Source organism: Ischnura elegans, chromosome 7, assembly GCF_921293095.1.
Source record: "Ischnura elegans chromosome 7, ioIscEleg1.1, whole genome shotgun sequence".
Taxonomy (NCBI): Eukaryota; Metazoa; Arthropoda; class Insecta; order Odonata; family Coenagrionidae; genus Ischnura; species Ischnura elegans.
Window position 1 is genome coordinate 72,523,104 of NC_060252.1, and position 19,996 is coordinate 72,543,099.

The window sequence follows — 19,996 nt, forward strand, 5'->3', positions numbered from 1 at the left end:
AGTGGAGGTGGATGAGAGGGAATAGTTTCGACCCATCACGTTTGACATGCGTGTAGAGAGGTTAAAACATTGAGCTTAAAAATCGAATGGCCGCGGTTTGCGCTCATCGCTCTCCTGTTTGTGGTCAAAATATTATCCACACGTCTAATGGGGGTAGACCGAACCTCTACTTCATTCAATCATACTTCATACTTGGTGTGTGGGTCGAAACTAAACTGTTCGAAGGTGAAGCGCGTTGTCCCTCCGGTGCGAAACATTACACAGGCCAACAATGAAAAAACTTTTTTACTGAAAATACCTTATTCATATGTTTTTAAAGTTGCTAAATCCAAATATGATGGCTTTAAAGTTGTATCACCCACCATTTATTCACATTTTGCAGTTTAATTTATGAAATCAAGCAATATTTTTAGATTTTTACAGCTTTTTTATAGTTTAATAAAATTGAAAAAGTAGGTCTAATGAACGAAGATAATGGGATTACTGTTGGTACTTCACCGAGAAGTTCAGCAAGCGATTATTAGACTAAATATAAAATACATATTGCTTGGTAACTATGCGTGATACAAAAAAACTAAGGCCAGGTTTGGATTCGGCACTTAAAAATCTATAAAGATCAGCTATTGAAATAAAAAAGGTTTCAAACAAATTTTTTTTGTTGGCCTGTGTTATCTGTGTTTCGTTTCGTCCCAGATTTCTACTTTATTTTTGACCCGAAGTAGTTTTGACTTCGATTCCGTTCCGACCCATGCATTTCCATATACGGCTACGGAGAATGGACTTACATCGTGTGCTTAATGTAGTGAAATTGACTCTTTTATTAACAAACGCTCAAAGGAAGAAGCCTTTCAGTGTACTACTTGCAGTGCCCAGCGGTTGCATAATTAGTGTTATTCGTAGGCATAATAATTAATATTACTTTCTGGTGCTTATTTTCTATTACTATTATATCTATTATCCAGATGAAAAAGTGATTGGAGCCATATCGCATCCACACGTTTGCCGCGTCACCGTACTATCCTAAGTTTTTCTCTACGTTTATGTAAAAAAGTGGCTGAAAAAATGCTCCGCCATTTTGTTATACATCTATAGTTAATGATGGAACAACATCTTTAAAAACCCTTCAAATGGAAGAAAAAGGAGTTTTGATTAAGATGGTATAACAGTTTTGTCAATAAAACTATTAAATAAACCACTGCACGAGGACAAAGTTAGCTATTTTCAGAAAAAATCGAGGGTGGTCGTTTTTCGCTAAATTTGTTCAACTTTGGCCATACATATATATCGTTAACGTGAAGGCACAGGAAAGAGATAATCTGGCTAGTAATGCTCAATTAATTTGAAAATATGTATGCGAAGTTTCAAATTTCTAGCACAAAAAAAATCGTTTTTGAGATTTTGACAGGTCTTTTTCCATTCTAGCCCTCTGAGCGACGATTCGTGACCGACTGATGATCACTTCTGCCAAACACCAATATATCACGCGGCATACAGCCTTTTTTTACTCTTTAATCACCTTATGTTTTCATTGAAAGCGATAAATTACATGTTAAATCTTTCAATTATTTTAGGTCATGAGATATTGAAGGTATATTCTTTGATTTTTAAGAAGTGGCAGTTTAATATCTTACGATTAAAATTTTATATATTTTGCCTGTTTCTAAATTTGGGTTTTTAAAGTTTGTACATTAAATTTTAAACATAGATTTTTTTGGGTTTTCAATCCTGCTTCTGGGCCCTTGGATATCATGCGTGGCTTACACGGCGCCCTCCGCAGATACATCTATACCCACATGACCTCATACCATAGCGGTCTTATAAACGACCACGGATTTATGGCTGCTGCATCGGTACTATGAGCACGATAATATATGCGCTTTCTTGTGGATCATATGTGCCTTCGGTAAGCATGGGTATGCATACAAATATTTTCAAAATTTCTATCCGGCAAGGAGGCAGAACAAGGAGCTAAACTAAGAGATGGTAGTAAAAACATCCAAAGAAATTATGCAGATTCAGAGCTTAGTACACTATGAAGTTATTTTAATTTTTAATTTTCGTAAAAATAATAATAATAATGATAATAATAATAATAGGTGCACTGAATTTCATAGGAAAGAGTGAGCTCCTAAATTTCACGTAACATTATAATAAATTTACGTTAGCATTTCTCTTCTCGCCCACCATGTCCAGTACCTCGATGTTAATTTGTCTAAATTGGAAGAAACCAATAAAATCATGATGCTTATAATGAACCCTACGCAATCAAGCAGATAGCACCGAATTTGCACAAGCTATTCGCATTTTGAAAAATCTCACATGAAATTAGGGTAGGGGGTGGAGCCTATCTCACAAATACTTATTTCACCAATCGCCTCTCGTAATCGACGGGCATTCCCTCAGCTCATGATTCCTCTCATTCCAAAGCAACGATTTGCTCTCCCCTCATTTTCATCCCCTACGAATTTCGACTCGCACCTGTTCCTCCTCCAAATCTCGCGCGGTTAAACTCCTTCAAAATCGACCGCGTATTCAAGCGCTCGGGAATAAATCTGGTGAAGGTTCGACGCAGAGTGTGCACATCCGCTCTGCATCTAAAATCTCCGTCCCGAACATTTCCTAGGCCCATTCATCACGAACCGTACTTATATAGCCTCTTGAACTCGTGCGCTGAGGTATTGGCACGGAGGTTACGGAGATTTTTTTTCCGCAAAATACAGGTTCTTACTCGCGTTTCGTGTTGAGATCAACTCCAGGCCTGCACTTCACCCGCGAGGACGCATAAATGTCAATATTTTTTTGGGGTATCACGATGATGGTAGACTACCCTTACGCTGGTTTCCCATGCAGCGTGTTATCTTTTCTACTTGAGATTAGATTATCATGAAATTGATGTGGGAAATACTTACGCGAATGGCCTCATTTAACATTTTTTTCGTACTTTCGACTGTGATAGAGTTATAAATAATAAAGGGACTTATTTTTTTTGTTTTCAATTCGTTGCCTGCTTCTCGATGTATTCCCTGGGAAATATCGACGGCTTTGTCACTTTAGCTTATATGTTGATTACGTCTACATATATATAAAACCATGCGAGCCACCTTAGTGTGTTTGGCAGTGAGTGATCAATCATTAGCATGCAGTATGCGAGTGGATTCCCATATACCCACCACACGGACAGAAAAACGCTATGCATACTAACAAATTATACTTCCGCATCCTTGAGGAGCAAAACTTGCCAACATCACGGACTACTTGAAGGCTGTCTGCTTTTGTCTACGATATCCCGTTCATAAGACCTCGATGACAACCACCGTGCCGTCACAAAGCCTTGATAACCCAGTGCTGCTCTCGTCACGACGAAAGTCTCGTGTACCAAAGTTTTAAAAACTCGTCTGAATATAAATTACCATAGAAAAATAATTGCAATACCTCTCAAATAACTTCAGTTATCTTGAACATCACCTGCACTTCACTGAGGCTTCGTCACCGGTCCTTTTTCGCTCTCTACGATTTGAAACTATCCTATCTCTTCCCATCCTTTTCCCGGTTTGGTAGCGCCAGCAGCTTTCACCTCGGTCATGTGGAACGTTACGAACTATTGATATCTAGGTAACCAATGTGAGTTCAAACGATGGTCAAGGGCTGCTGCTGTATGGACCTCAGTTACGACGGAGGTTGTGTAAATGGGGCATTACACCTCGGTCACGCATTGTTACTTACACTATTGTGAGTCATTCCTTTCCTAAATGAGCGGGTATCCAAGTACGAGTAAATGAACTGGAACTTTGATGACTTCATCAACTCTTGTTAAATGGGCGACAACTTTAACTTTTCTTTATTATAAACTTATGGCAGAATGGCGATTTTTTTTGACAGAATATATTCCTCTCTCCCATTCCTCAATTCGTTTCATGAAATGCGCATTTCTGGTCGAAGTGAACGAACCTATTACCTGCAAGGTAAATGACGCTGCCTGTTACATAACCTGTAAGTAGAAGGTTGCTCACGAGCCAGGAGAGGCTTTAATTTCATGCTAAAATTAATCTTATTTAATAAATGATTAATGGTTTATTTATTGCTTTTTGTTTGTAATTAAGATGTTGTATGAAGAGTGGGAGGTGCAGTAAATTTAGTTAATCATTCATTTGATGATGTGCTGAGTTTCAAGTGAATATGTCACTTGTATTCAGTCCATTGAAAAAATAAATAGCTCGTCCATTACGTGTTCGGATGGAGGAAAATGGGAATTTGCATCACGTGCTAATGAGCGGAATGTTTTGATGGAAAAGATGTTGATCAATGGATAGGAATTCAAATAATTTCGGCAGATAGCAATCCGTAACTATGCGTTTCATATTTTTTCCTAGAAATGGACGTGATTCAATGTGCTCAGAGAATTGCTTTTGTGGAAGGTAAAAGTTTCATTTGATTGTAGCGTCGCTGCTAGTATGGTTTTTAATTCTATCCGAAATTTTCTATTTAGTATTGATCTCAAAAAGCTGTTCGACAGTCATTATTGAAAGAGTTATGCAGCCGTTAAAACTTAAATGCAAAAATTTAGGGTATTTGAAAGTATTTACGGTCAGCGCCAAAATATTGAAGGATCGTCTCTTTGTGTAAAAGCATGAGGTCACGCACTGTGCTATCAAACAAAACCTAGCACATCTGGAAATTGTTTTTTTTTTTCATCGTGCGGTATGCGGGCCGTCGGGAATGCGAAATATTCAATTAGCAATATTAAACTCGCGCAATTGTTTGCAGTGAAATTGTGATACATGAGCCTTGATACGTGCTCATAAATCTGAATTAATCAAAAAATATCACCGTAATTTTCATGGATGGAAGGATAACATTTCGGTGATATGGTAGCTTTCGAGAAAAAAGTCAACATTCTTGTGGGGAAATAATTCTCCTTAATTTACTTAAATTTGGGATCGTTCAAACGGAAATATCTTTGACATCAAAAATTATTTCACTCTTTTTGACACTGCGCGCAAACTGGTTACGGAATCCAATCCATGTAATGAATTGTATTTCCTCGAAACAATTAAAAGTGTTTCATATTAGACGGCATTGACATCCTTTTGAGAAGTAAAATGAATATATTGATAATATCAGTAATGAGTAGAAATAATGAAATATATACTCTTTCAGAGCGCCGTACGGCAAATATTGGTTTAAGAAAGATTTGAGAGATATTTATCTGACCCCATAGCGTCCTGCAAAGGATATCTTTATTTTGAGAAGTGAAGTTTATTCCGTTATAAGAGCATATAAAACGCTGTAATTTTACGTCTCAGTGTCGTATTGCATTGTTTATATGTTTTTATAGTATAAAAATTGCCACGCGCCAAAATTTTCCGAAGGCATGAGTATTTTTCGTTCTAATTACTTGAATGAACATTAGATTGCTCAAATACTCACGCTAAGTCTATTGTTGCAATATTTTACATTTTAGTTCTAACTTTTGTGCATAATATTCGCAAATTTAAAGTCTTAAATATGTAAAATTTAGGCTGGGAAAAGTGCTTTATATGAATTGTAAAGGCGAAATAAACTTTTTAATGGCAGACATTAATCTTTTTTCTTAATTCAATGCCCGATTTTGTTTTTATAATTGGTTGTTTTTTATTAGATTATTCATAAAGACTCGATAAACGCAAACTTCTCCGAAGATACACCAACCTTACACAAACTGAGCGTGCGTTACTTTAAGAATGAAATAATTTCTATCCAAAATTAAAATAAAACCCTCTTTCTCATGATAATTTGTGAAAATGGATCGCTGCCGACTTTACTCATTTTAACTATCTTTGGATTTTTATTCTAAGCTTTTTGCCTAAATCCACTTCTCATTTTGAAAGTGTTTGTTTTTTGGAATGCCCTATATTATTCTGTATGATACGAGTCAAATGATATATTTTTGAAGTATGTATTTTGAAAGTGTATGCAGTTTGAAATTCGATGAATTCATGAATTGTTAATACTTTGTTTCAGAATGATATTATACCGATAAATTGATAAAACTGTTAAGTATTTATCCACCAACCTGCATGCATTTTGAAAATTCATATCGTAAGTGAGGATTTATTCATTTTGTTTTAATACACATATCTCTTAAATTGTTAGCTCCATGTAAAACGTTGTTGTAGTAAAGATTGTTATACTCCAAAGGATTTTTTCCTTTTAATAGTAAAAATAATATTTCTATTCTAAATTATCTTAGCTCAGTAGTTTTTGTTTTAGCAATATCACGAATAATTTAGTGATTAAATCAGTCTTTAAGTCTAGCATATCATACCTTTCAGTTTTATACCTGATATATAGTGTAAACCCAAATGGTATTTTAAGTTAAGTCATGAGATTAAAATGACCTCAGCACCAACATTGTTAGTTTTAATAATATATATAATAATAATAATAATAATAATATTTATTGTTCTTGGACAAATTGTCCATTAAGATCATAAGATGAATATTACATACAAAAGAGATCACAGAATAAACTTGTTCAAAACATATCAAATATTTCCGAATGGAATTCAGCACAGCTAACACATCAGGGCATAGAAATGAAATCTTGAAGTAACTCAAACAATCATAGCAAGAAAACCTAAGTATGGACATATACCCATCACAACATTTAGGGTAGAACATGAAAAAATAATTAAATAACTAAATAAGTAGAACATGAATAATGATAAATCATTAACTTCAAAAAATTTAACAACATTAAAACAAGTTTTCTGTCATCATTTGCGTGAAATTCAAGTGGAGAAAGAGGATAGCTTGCAGTCTTTTTTTTAAATCTTCGATCTTTTCTTCAACTCACTCAGTGAGGGTAAACATTCCCTGTCCAGTTCCCTCTGTCTGTTCTCTATGCAGCCGCCAATTCTTTCATTTTTCATTCCGCAGCCCATTTCTTTATCACTTATTCTCTTCTTCCCCTCTTAGTTCTCTTCTTGTACGATTCGACCATCCATCCCACAATATCCTTTTATTGACATCGAACTCGTACGTATTATTGTGAATTTAAGAATTGTACGTATTATTTTGAAAAAGGACAGATTGGAAAGATCCTTCCCACTTTTTCTTCATTTGCATTTGCTTCCGTTGAGGCATCTATATATTCATAAGGTCCTACGATGTTTTTATGCTAGAAGTGGCAACTCTAAAATATTTCAGTCCCTGCCTTCTTCCTTTACCCTGCGTAAAATAAGTGTGCCCTTGCCACAACCAAATTTGACTTTGTTTAAAAGATGTTTTTTGTACGTAGGACCAAAGGTTTTTAATTTGTTACCCCAGTCATGCTTTATTTCAAAGTATTTGAAAAAGTTTTTGCAAAATGCACATTTTTTGCTTCTCACTAAAGAAAGTGTAGAACAAATATTGTTATAAAATATTGATGTAAATGAATTATAAATACTACTCTAGTTGTTTTTTTCATGTACGCACTTAAAGCTTTGTTAGTATAGATTATCAAGGTAACGCAAAATGAGCTACACTATATGTAAAGCATAATGTATTATTATTTTGGATGGTAGCCTCAAACAGGTTATCCTTCGCGGCAACCTAAAATTACTCAATTTTGCTATTGTCATGTAATTTGAGTGTGGAGTAATAAAATTATTTATTATATTATAATTACTCCAGTGCCATTTTCTCTGCTCTTTTCGGAGTTTAAAATTGCCATTCAAGGATTGCCTATCTTAAAAGGGTTCTAAAAAACTGTTGCGTTCTGAGTACTTGGAGGAGTTTTATCGAAACAAAATGTACATGCATGACTGAATAAATTTAAAAAAATTGTAGTGCGCTTTAAAAATCATGACTTTTGTAGCAATATATTTAGTTCCAAAAGTTAAAATGATCTTTGTCAATAAACTTGAGAATGGAAAATTATCAAGGATAAATTGGCGAGCAAAGAAACACAAATTAATATCTCTACCGTAGTGACTAGTTACTTTTCCTCGGAGAAACCATGTGAGAGATGAATGGCAGCTAAGAATTCCATATGGACGATTTATTTTCTCCGCATTTTACTAATATATGTGTATAATATGAAATGAATAAAATCGCAGATTTCATCTTATGCCGCCTCGTGTTGCAAAAGAGGAAAATAAATGTTCTCAGGGCAATACAGAGGTAAGATATTACTTATGGGTACGGATAGTCATCGTATGAAAATGGATATTCGTATATTTAAAAAATTGGATAATAAATCAACTTGAAATATATTCATGGTCTAAAGGTAATATACTTTGTATAATTCACTGTTAATATTTATTCACGGCAACGTGTCCACCTTTCGATGTCCAAAAATACTGAAAATGCTGTTGTTTGTGAAGTATTACTATGAAAGTCTCTGTTTTTCCTTCCTCATTAAGGGAACAAGCACCTAGAAGTAAATCATAGGAATAGGTGGATAGGAAAGATTTTGCAATTTAATGGATTTCACTCGATTACTCAGGATATTCTCTCTGTATATTTTTCCGAATCTTGGCTCTCCTCTCTCCATTTCATTTGTGTGCTGTCAAATTCTTTCCCTTCTTGTTTCGACCCCTCCCACGGCTACCCTTCCGACCCCAAGCGCATTCTAGATTCTCAAAGCGTCTTTCATCCTGCCAAGAGAAGACCTTTTCTCTGCCGCTGTCCCTTGTGTTCGCCCGAGGCAATCCCATCCCTCTCCCTCTTCATACCTCTGCCTCTCCAGCGTAAAACAACTTCCCGCACGCTTTGCTCACATATTTTGGGGACAAAACTATTTTTAGATTCATCATTTCTACACGCTATACTTTACCTCTGTTCTTTCACCTGTAATTTATACCTAGTATATTTAATAATAGGTATTGATGATAAGTCTGTACGATGAACATCACGATCTTCCGCGAAGAGAAGTTTATTTGGTTGAGTGCAGGCTATTAGTAGGAATTCATAGCTCTGTAGCGGCTTCGTTGACAGTGATGTATTGCGATTATTTGCTTACTTTGCTCCCTCCATCACACCTTTTTGTTTGTAATCTGAAATCTTTGGCATTAATTTTACGCTTCATTGCATTTTATGATCGGAGATGCTGTTACCTTTAATAGACAAATCTATCGATAATCGTCCAAAAAATTCCCTCTTCTAATATTCACTAAATCAATCTTAACTGTATGTCATACCATTATAAGGCTTCTTGAATAGTTCACTCCTACTTATGCCACTACTATTTTACATGATTCGACCATTAATCATCGTCATCAGACGTAAATAAATGACGAAGATTATATAAGTAATTTTGCTAAACACTTCATTTGCAACTGCCATTGGATTGTTTTTAAAATGAATATTTTAAAATTATGCAATGACCGTCATGAATTGGACTTTATTGAGTAGTTGGACATTTTAAAAATTATCGAAAGTCAGGACAGCATTCTGATAAACGAATATCTTTACCCATCTTTTTCCCCTATTCTGGCGTCCGTTTTAAAATTCATTTCTTCCTCCGTTGGGTAACAAGGTAACAATAATAAGATATATAAATAATGATTTACGCCTGAAGATAATGATTACTCATCAAAACCCGGGTCGCGTTATGTAAAAAAAATTGTAGTATTACTGAAAATGAATTATCCATTGGATTCTTGAATCCCTGAAGGTGACGAACGAGTTGCTCATCAAAACGTTGAAAGGAGACATGGAGGACCTGACCGGGTGCGAAACCCGAGAAATCTGTACTTCTAACCAAGAAACCTCTCAGTGCTCTACCTAATACCAAGTAATGCAGCTGTCAGTGCGTCACAACTCACCAAATTTAGAGTCGCTTTTATATTTCACTTACCGAGTGTGGGAAAATGCCTGAACCATGTCAATGGAAAAGCATATGGATCAAAATCGCATAGTAAACCAGTTTAGCCTTTGGGTATAATTAGATAAATACATCCTGTAATGGGGCTACGTTGTATTATAAAAAAATTTAAGCCTCATCTATTGCTCTAAACGCCTATTGCTAGCTCTCATTTTTAATATGATGGTCTTGATGAGTGTTTAGAACGAATTCCTCACTGAACGTTCACCTTAAATCTGAAATATTTTTACTTTTATTTCAAACTTAAAATTCTTCAAGATTAAACAGAGGTGCTGTGTTTATCGATTTATGAGATTCTTGAAGAACACGATCACATGATAAAATCAGTTTAGCCCTCCAAAGTATATTTAATAAGAGAAATGTATTCTCTAAAATATGCCTTCTAATTCTCAGAAAATGGATATAATATAATAGCAGTCACTTTTTATGCAAGAGAGAGCATGGCAATATTTATTTCACATACCCTGCTAGCCATCACATTCTCAATAAATCTCCCTTGCAATACTAATAATAATTTATATTAGTCTAGAGTAGTTATAAACGAAGACATGCAAAATTTAAGGAGCTTTAGGTAACTTAGAAGGCGGGCCTGTGTTTAGGTTACCAGCGTTATACAATTATCTTCCATTCATTGGTTAATAATTAGTGGAGAAGAAAACATGTAACAGCATTTACAAATATTATATCTTTGACTAAATATATTATTACAATTATCAAATTTGATTTAACAAAGTATCCATTAAAATTTAGGATAAGTAAACAGCCATTATGTTTACCTTTTGTAGAAAAATATCAAGATATACCGTATTTGTGTAATATGATGGAATTAAGTTATAGACTTTAGCGCCTAAATTGGTGGCTCACATGGTTTTGCGTTATGGAGACCCTTTAAGGTTGCGGTTACCTAGTTTTCGGGGCTCTTGAAACAGGTTCTTTGCGTCTCTTATCTAGGGTTTATTCCTGTCCCCTACCCAAGATTCTATGTCACTGCTGTCCATCATGTTCCAAGCTTTGCTACAGGGGTCCAAGTCCTAATCAGGGAGCACTTGACAGCAATCCTGAGAGTGGGTACTCAAGTCTTAAGAGTAGCAACATGCATCTGAGAACGTATTCCTATCTTCTTTGCTTCAGTCATGCGAGTTAACACCATTATCAGGTGACGCTGTCGCGGGTCATAACACAAATTTGGGTATCCATTTAGCTCATAAAGGACAGGGCAGACCGGCTTACTGTCAAGCTGGAGAGATAGGTGAAAATATTTAATCGTTCCTTCAGAGAAGCTGAATAATTTACTGCCGAAGAAGCATAGGTTAGTGTCCCACGTGATTACACGTTCTACGTTACAACAGAAGCTGTTACAATCTCCGAAATTCATGAAAAAATATTAAAAGGCGCTTTCAGACACCTACGACTGCGCTACGGTGCATCCTTGTTTTTTAATTTTTTTCTCTCGAAGCGAATAGTAGTACCCTGTTAATCTTGCCCGCCCGTCTCTATGTTAGAGATTTGAATAATGTTTTAGCAAGCAATGTGCCAAGTAGCCGAGTCATGGACCAGATAAGGGCAGTTAAGAAACTTTGATCTTTGGAAAAAGTGATCGGAAAAAAGTAGAGACCTTCGAGAGCTGGTGATGAAGGAGGATGCTGAAGTAAATATGAACGGATCGGATAGAGTGGGAAAGGATGACGTATATAGAAGAATGGGTGAAGAAAGAACACCATGGTTCACACTACGCCTGAGAAAGCACAGTGTATTGGCCACGTAGCAGTTTCGTGGGAAACAAATTGAATGGAAAAATTGATGGAATAGTCCCCAGAGGAAGGCCAATGATAGATCAAGAAGGAATCGGGGTCGAAGAGCCTCAGAAAAGTAAAAACTGGCATGGTATATGTGTAAATAGAGAGATGCAATATCTATATAATATAAAACTCACTTCCGACCACAGACCTCTCATTCACTCATACAAATGTGTGTGGTGAACGAGGTGTGGCAAAAAGTCATAGTATCGTCCCTTTCTAAAATCGTCGGAACCCTAGGAAAAACTTTCTATTTATTATAGTGTTGCCCTTATGCCTCTACTTTTTGGTAGGATTTGTGGATAAAAAAAAAGTTATCAAAAAAGTTTTTTTTCGAATTTAGTACACAGATGTACCGGAAAACAAATTTTCAGTCCAATCGGAGCGCTTATAATTATTATATTTCGGAATTTCGGCCAAACCGTGAGAAGACACAATTTCGTGAATCATTATCTCAACAACGGAGGGAAATACGGTGTTGGGTCACAGGGTTAAAAAAAATTGTAAGAGCTCTCAGAGTGATTAGAAAAGGCCGAAGGCCCCCTTGAGCGATATCCATTGCCAATCATAGGGTTGAAATACTATGAATGAATGAAGGCTAATAGTACAGGAACCAAGGAGGTTGTAAATATCGGGAGGGGGCACCATTGGTTTCGAGCGAGGAGCGCAGTGTGGCCGGAATGGGGGTGCTTGGGTAGGACAAGCCACGCCCACTTTGACCAAAACATTGACCATCCCATAAGGGTCAAATGCTTACTATTTGGTGAAATTTTTGGTCAATACTTACATTAAAATAAACTATGGAACGCACAATGTAAACTTTTTTTTCTTACTCCATTGGTAGGCTTCGCAAAGTTATGACTCAAAATATTTTCTCAGGGAAAAATTATTATCAATCACCACGGTTACGTTCTACAACCAACTCAGCTGAAAATAAAATTTTGTTAGAGTAAACTAAATTCAGGAACTCAATATTTACTTTGCGGTATTCCATAATTCATAATAATATTCCATAATCATAATTTGCGCCTGAAGATGATGATAATTCATCGAAACCCGGGTCGCGCTGTGTAAAAAAGAAGTGGTATAAGTAAATAGGATAATAATCTCAGTAGTCACAGGCTCAACTTTGTGGAAGTTCATTTCAATGAATAAAAACGAACAAACTTTGTATTAATCCACCGATTTATTTACGCGGTACGACTAGTTTCGATGCAGCGGCGTCATCCTCAGGTACCTCAGCGCGCTGTACTAGTCTAACTAGAAACTAGTCGTACCGCGTAAATAAATCGGTGGATTAATACAAAGTTTGTTCGTTTTTATTCATTGAAATAGTATAATATTCAAGAAATCTTATGAGAGTAAACTAGTCATTTACCTGCACTTATACTGGTATTTAATTATATTATAGCCAACGGAAATCTAACAATTACAGTAATAAAGTATATTTTCGAGGATAACCCCACCAGTATAGTGGCTAACAGGCACAAAGTTTATATATTACCTAATAGAAGTATCGCGAATGATGATAAAAAAATCCGATGACAGTCGCCGGCGAAATACTAATGATTACAGATACGTGAATATCGCACTTTCATTTTTATTTTATCGCACTTTAAATAACAGATTATCGCATTTTGTAGCGTCTATTTTTCTATTTTCATAACAGGTATATGGTTATAAAATGAAGTGAAACACAGTTATATGACAAAATACAGAATATTTCAAATAATTATGTTGTATAACAATAATAAATTAAGGAATAAGACATATAGTGGCGGAGGTGTAGCTTGCCCGTGCCCACTTGTAGTTCACGGCCACGCATAGTCCCAGCCAACTAGCAGCTGGCCAGTCGCTCACATGCTTTAAGCGGTGAGTGTCGGCGGAGCATTTAAACTGCGCTCGGCACAAAATGTACGAATTTTGCCGTCGAAAAGGCAAATTTGCGTAAAAATATTATAAAAGTCCAGTCATCGCATCTATGTCGCATTTATTTGCGCACATCGCATCTATATCGCATTTGCGATTTTCACTCATCTCTACTAATGGTTATGGTAGCGTTTTTCACTTAAAGCAGTTCATTTTCAGAACAAAAATTAGCCATCTTAAAATCTCCTAAAATTGTCAAACCAAGATGGCGGAACTTTGACCACGCTAAAAACTCGGAAACAACACCTTCAGTTTACAACCACCTTGACAGGAACAAATTTGCGGCATGTGGAATTCTCAGAGATCTCACACCTTCTTCGACACCTATATACTTCCATCCTTCTCTCCCTTCTCCCTCGCTTTCTTTCTGCTCTTCGTATTCATCACCTCTCCTTCTTCCCCGCATTTTCGATTCTCATTGCGTCGCACCTTCTTCGTATTCCCTTCCTCTCTCTTCCTCCCCGTGGACCAGCATTTATTTTCGGTCCTTCTTCCAACTTTTTCCCATCCCTCTATACATCTCGCATACAAGAACACTTCCTGTGCGGTTCCATTGGGCTAATCCACGGTGCATTCTCCTGTTGACACTAATTTCTCAGAGGAATTTGTAAAACTCGGTAAAACTTACCAGGCCCTATTGATTATGATGAGATGAATGATTTTCCTAAAGGATCAAGATCCTTTGTCAGATTTTAGACAACAAATTTAAGACTACAAGCAGCAGATTGTCTTCTATTGAGGAATAAAAATGTATGTATTAAATTTATTTAGCCTTCATTGAAGATGTTTAATATAGCTTTTTTTGGTTACTCGTAAATTTCACTAATTTTTTTTGCTCCTGAAAAATCCCCAAAATTTGTGTCAAAATTCTGACAGAAGGTATTCAATTGAAAAAGTCACATATTTCAATCTTCTAGTTATTTTGTTACTGTTTCATCATCTTTTACCTAAATAGGCTCGTTTGTATAAGTAAATTGGGCATTGTATGAGGAACCAATGGAATTTTTTTCAGGATGGAACTCTACATTTTGTCTTGAAAGATGTCAAAGATGCCTTTTCTAGAATTTCACTTTAAGAAAACCTTAAGCAAATTTATTTATCTCATTATGAGATTAAAATAATTGTATGCATAGGTATATATTGGCACGGTCCATATATAGCTGAAAATAATCGATATTACTGAGTAAAATTTGCTATTACAGAGTAAATGTGCTTGAATAAGACTGGCGTGGCCCTTTCTCTCTCAAGCATTCATTTTCCTAGTAATTATTATTAGCCTTTAGCTTTCATATTTTTAGTTAACTTCGATGTAGGTGGCGTTCATTTTGCTCTATCAAAATGGCTCTAGCTGCCGCAGAAGCATCCGACTTTCTCCCTACAGCGTTTCATTAGACGCTGGCTTCATTTGTGCTGGCAATTTTGTACTGTTCCATTAATGAAATCTTGAGTCAATATTTTATCACTTGCACCCTGATCGTATGCTCTCATTTTCCATCAAGTTGTAATATTGCATTTTGACCGATCACGCGTCTAAACTGCTCCTTATTTAGTGGTGTTTGCCTATTCATTGTCCTCATTTGTGCCGACAGTTTAATCATATTCTCTTCGATTTAAAAGTAAGTCGTGTCTCACTAATGCATCAACTTGAATTTATGAAAGAAAATGTATTGTTTTTACCTTTCCTTGAGGAAATGTTCTTTTTTAATTTCCCATGAACTTCGCAGCGCCCAACGCGGTGGGTAATTGAACATTTTTCAAGCCGAGTAAAACCATAGATAGGTAGAGAATAAATAGAAGTATCCATCACTTTAAAAATCTTATTTTGGACGTTGTCATGCTTAAAAAAATCGTTCACATCGCTTGTATTATATTTTGCCAAAAATACTCCATATTATCTCATTTACGCTTTTTTACGTGTTGCATTATATCACAACCGAGTATTGTCACAGGAAATGGTAGACGGCTCGTCGATTTTAATTCAGTTTTAAATTAAATCTGCTTCAACTTTAATGCAATCCATCGCCTTATTTACTGTGGAAATGATGGATTCCATCCGTTGGAGAGGAAATATAATTTTTCGGCTACTCTTACACATAATATAAATAAATACATATATACAAAGTGGCAACCTCCAAAATTTTATATTTTATCTAGTATATTTTTAGTCCCAATATTTACAGTCCCCGTAGCCTCATAGATCCGCCACTGCTCTTACATCCTCGGGTTACAATGGGTGAATTCGGGAGGGATGATTAAAAATTTAGAAAATAATGCCTGCGGGTGTGCAGTATCTGTATCCTGCTGATTGGCGAATGACTCCTGCATCTATTGTAGCGGAGATAATGCAAATTAATTTTCTAGACCGCACTCACCGTCGGGTGGTGTTCAGTTTGGAAAATTGATCAGTGAAGACGAGGGGGAGAGGCGATTGCACTCCGAAGAGTTAATTATTCATGGGGCTTTGGAAATGGATTCGAATATGACTGACGCACATTGTTAGCGGAATAAAAAAAAACTCCCGGGGTTCAATATAGTTTATATATTTCTTTGAATTCTGTTGGTAGTTGTTTTAATTGTAAATACCAGATGTTGTGTTTGAATTCAGTACCAATTAAAAAGTATAGGGGATATATAGATAGAATGCAGGGAAAGAAGCCTCTGAAATGTTTTAGTAGAGGAGAATGATGTGGAGACCAACATTAATATGGGGAAACAAAAACTGGTAGAGGTAGATGATTTCTGTTATTTGGGAAGCAGGATAACTAGCGACGGGAGAAGCAAGAATAAAATTATTGGAAAAATAGCCCTAGCGAAGAAAGCATTCCATCATAAGAGAGACCTGCTTTCAGCGGGAAACTTATATGTGGAAGTAAAGAAACAATTTGTAAGAACCTATATTTGTAGTAAGCTTCCATAGAGATGTTAGGTATGGACAATGACAGCAGCGGAAAAAGCGAGGGAAGAGGCCTTCGAAATGTGGTGCTGCAGAAGAATGATGATGATCAAATGAATCGACCGAGTTAGTTATGAGGAAGTTGTCAGAAGAGGAGAGAAGAGGTGCCTTATTAGGCTCCAGAATGTTTTATCTGAGGTTTCCGCGGCGTTTCTTCTTATGAGTCTCGGTTTCCGGGCGTTCCTTCGCGTTGAGTTGCTCATTCGTGACGACAGTTTCTCCAGCCATCCTGCTGGCGTATTCAGGTCAGAAGTAGAGATGCATAAATTTGGCAGTCATATATAGGTCCCCATTCCTAAAGTACCTATACAAGACGGCCAAATTTATGCATCGCTACTACTGGCCTGAAGACGCCAGCAGGATGGATGCAGAAACTTTCGTCACCTATGGACAACTCAACACGGAGGTACGCCCGAAAACCGAGACTCATGCTATAGCATGACCTATAAGAGTAAAGAAAGGAAAAAATATCATGTTATGCTCTCTAAAAATATTGTTTCGACAAAATATACCATATTAGCGGCACAAAAAATAACTTTTCAGCTTTGAAGAAATCATAGCGAGGCGTCACGATAAAGAAGTGTGTGAACGACATTGCAATAAACTAGTGGTGGAAATTCCATCCATTGGAGATGAAATATAATTTTGGGATGAGGAAATTCTGAGGAATATAAATCGAAATTTGCAGGTTGAAAGGAAGGGAACGAGGGGAATAGCAAAGAAAAGATGGAGGGACTGTGTTGAGAATGATTTGAGGGAGAAGGGTTTGATTGAAAGTGATACCCAGGATCGAGGGACTTGAAGGCGACTAGTTAGCGACAGCGACCCCTTAACAGGAAAAGCTGCAGAGGAAGAAGATAATTGCTCGTAAAGCCATATCGATGGCTAACAACAGTGGCACAGCAAGGGGAAGTTTTGGGGGTTAAACCCCCCCCCCCCCCCGAGAGCTCAGAGAAATTTTTTAATTTAAACCATTTTACTTAATGGATTTGTATTACTTATATAAAAGTCTTAGGATTAATCAAATATCCATCAGAAAGCCGTAAAACTCGCCATTTGGAACCATTAATCTTAAAAAATTTCTGGAGGAGGGCCCCCGCAACTCCCACTTACCCTGGCGGGTATGCAATCCCCCAACAACTCAAAGTATTAGTTGCGCCTTAAACCCCCTTACCTTAATTTCTGGCTGTGCCCTTGTCTAACAACACGCATCTCAAAAATAGGAGAGGAGAGTGAAACATTTCAGGAGAGCACAAAAACAATTTATTTTTTAATTGTATTTAATTTTAATTGAAATTAAAAAACCAAAAATACATTAAAACTGGAAAAGAAGCATACATTTGCTAACAAGGAGTTTTTTGCTTCTTTTTTATTGTTGATTAACGGTATTAGCAATGCTAACTCAGACCGTCCATACTTTGGGATGGGTGTTGTTAGAACTTAGCCAACGATATGTCAATTTAATTCAAGTCACGTTAGAGGGATTGAATAAACCATGCAGTGTGGTGGCAGAAATATATGAAGATGAGGGCATATTTTTTCATGAAGATAACTTTAATCAACTTTTATCTTAAAACTAAGGAAACTCAAATTTTGTTGAAATCGGTGGCAGTAGCATACAACCTGTACATATTACGGAAATATTGATTCCTACGAAATTATAGACTATATAAATGTATCATAACTTATATACTCACTTGCATCTGTTCAGTTTTCTCGCGGTTTATGTATCTATTCGGCATCTTATGACTACTTCTCTGATTTAAGAGCAATGAATGGGCTGTACGCATATTTACTCCATGAAAGATAATTAGCTGCAGCGGTAATATGGGAAATAAGATAAATTAATGTTCACCGGAAAAAATGACATAAACTACATTACTAGCCAGCTCACGCGCTATATATCATCATAGGACACCTTACGTGTTAAGGGAAAGGCACGTAAACAATGACGAAAATGTGAGGAGGCAAACAAGTAATATACTCTACCATTGAGCTTCATAGACGGCGTAATTTAATGCACATAAAAGGACAATGGCATTAGAAGGGCTCCATGACAAGGGAACGGTGCGCTGGGGAAGATATTTGTGAGCCATACACGACGTCCCTCTCCGGAAGGACAACAAAAGAAAGAATGGCAAATATTTTAAGCTAACGCACCCTGGGCGTCAACCCTTGTGGAGACCATCCCTGGGCAGTTTTCCTAATGACCTTTCCACCCGGACAACCGTCTCACAGCAATTAAACGTGGGGTTGAATCATTCCTCGTCTTCTTCCTCCCTTTCCACCGAGGAGTTGTCCCTCGTGGGCTTCAATTCTTTTCGGACAGCAGCCTGTTGGTATCTTCTTTCCCCTTCACCACGTTTCGTACGCATCAGTTATTGCATTCCTCTCGCCAGTGTGGTCTGCTATTACGGAGTCCCCCATGCCCACGACGCACTTCTGCGTTGCGGGAAGGATGCCCGAGTTCTGCGGTAGCTTGGGTGGCGGGTAGATGGGCAAGCTTCGGCTTTTACAGAAAACTATAGGCTCTCGGACATAGTTTACATCTACGTCTACATACTACTCCGCAAGCCGCCGCAATAGGCTTGTGGTGGAGGTTCATCTGCACCCACACTATACCCTTGTAGCCACCTCTAGGGAGATTGGCAGGGGGTGATCAATCTCCAGCATGCAGCAAGCAAGAGGATTCGCACATGCACACCACATGGGCATAAAAATTTTACGCCCGCTAATAAATTATACTTCCACATCCATGCACAGTCAATACTTGCCAACTACTCTTGAAGGCAATCTGCCGATAAAGCTAGAACACACAAAACAAGATGATGGATATACTGGGAAAATTCAGGAACATGCATTGAGATATACCTAAGTTAGTAGGTTAAACTACATGCATGTTAACTAGCCTATTTATAAGTTCTAACGCTGTCGTTCTAGTGTCTTCTTGATCGTGGAAGAAACGACATTCTGAATCTGTCTGTTCTACGTTCTATCTCTTTTATTTTATTAATACGACCTGATCTACCGCCGTATGTTGGCATCCGTAAGATATGGCTATCTTCGTCAAATTGTTGTTAGGTCACCAAACGTTTACTAAGAAAAAGGAAAAAGGGTAACAAAATAAATATATATATTCTAAATGATTAAAATTACTACTTGAAATAGAAAATTTTTAATTTTTTTAGCTAAAAAAAGACAAAATAATATAAAATGTGCTCAAAAATTGCAATATTTTTTAAATGGTGGTCGCGATGAACAGGATTTACGGGTGTTTTAAGGTAGTTTTAGGGTATTTTTAAGACGACTTGAGACTCGCTAAATAATTTGAGTCATAAAATTAACGTACTAATTAGAAAATTTCGTTAATTCCTCACGAGGAAAAATTAATTTCTGTAGTTTTAACTTTCCTCCACTCCTAGACTCGTCTGTTAACGAGCGTAAAATCTGGGCCCGACAGCCTGCAGA

The 19,996-nt window shown here is 36.8% G+C and overlaps 1 protein-coding gene across 3 annotated transcripts in view; it reads left to right on the forward strand.

The window, feature by feature from the left end:
* The window catches only part of LOC124162929 (teneurin-a), a 998,878-nt gene that overhangs the window by 20,279 nt on the left and 958,603 nt on the right, over positions 1–19,996 (forward strand). The window lies entirely within an intron of this gene.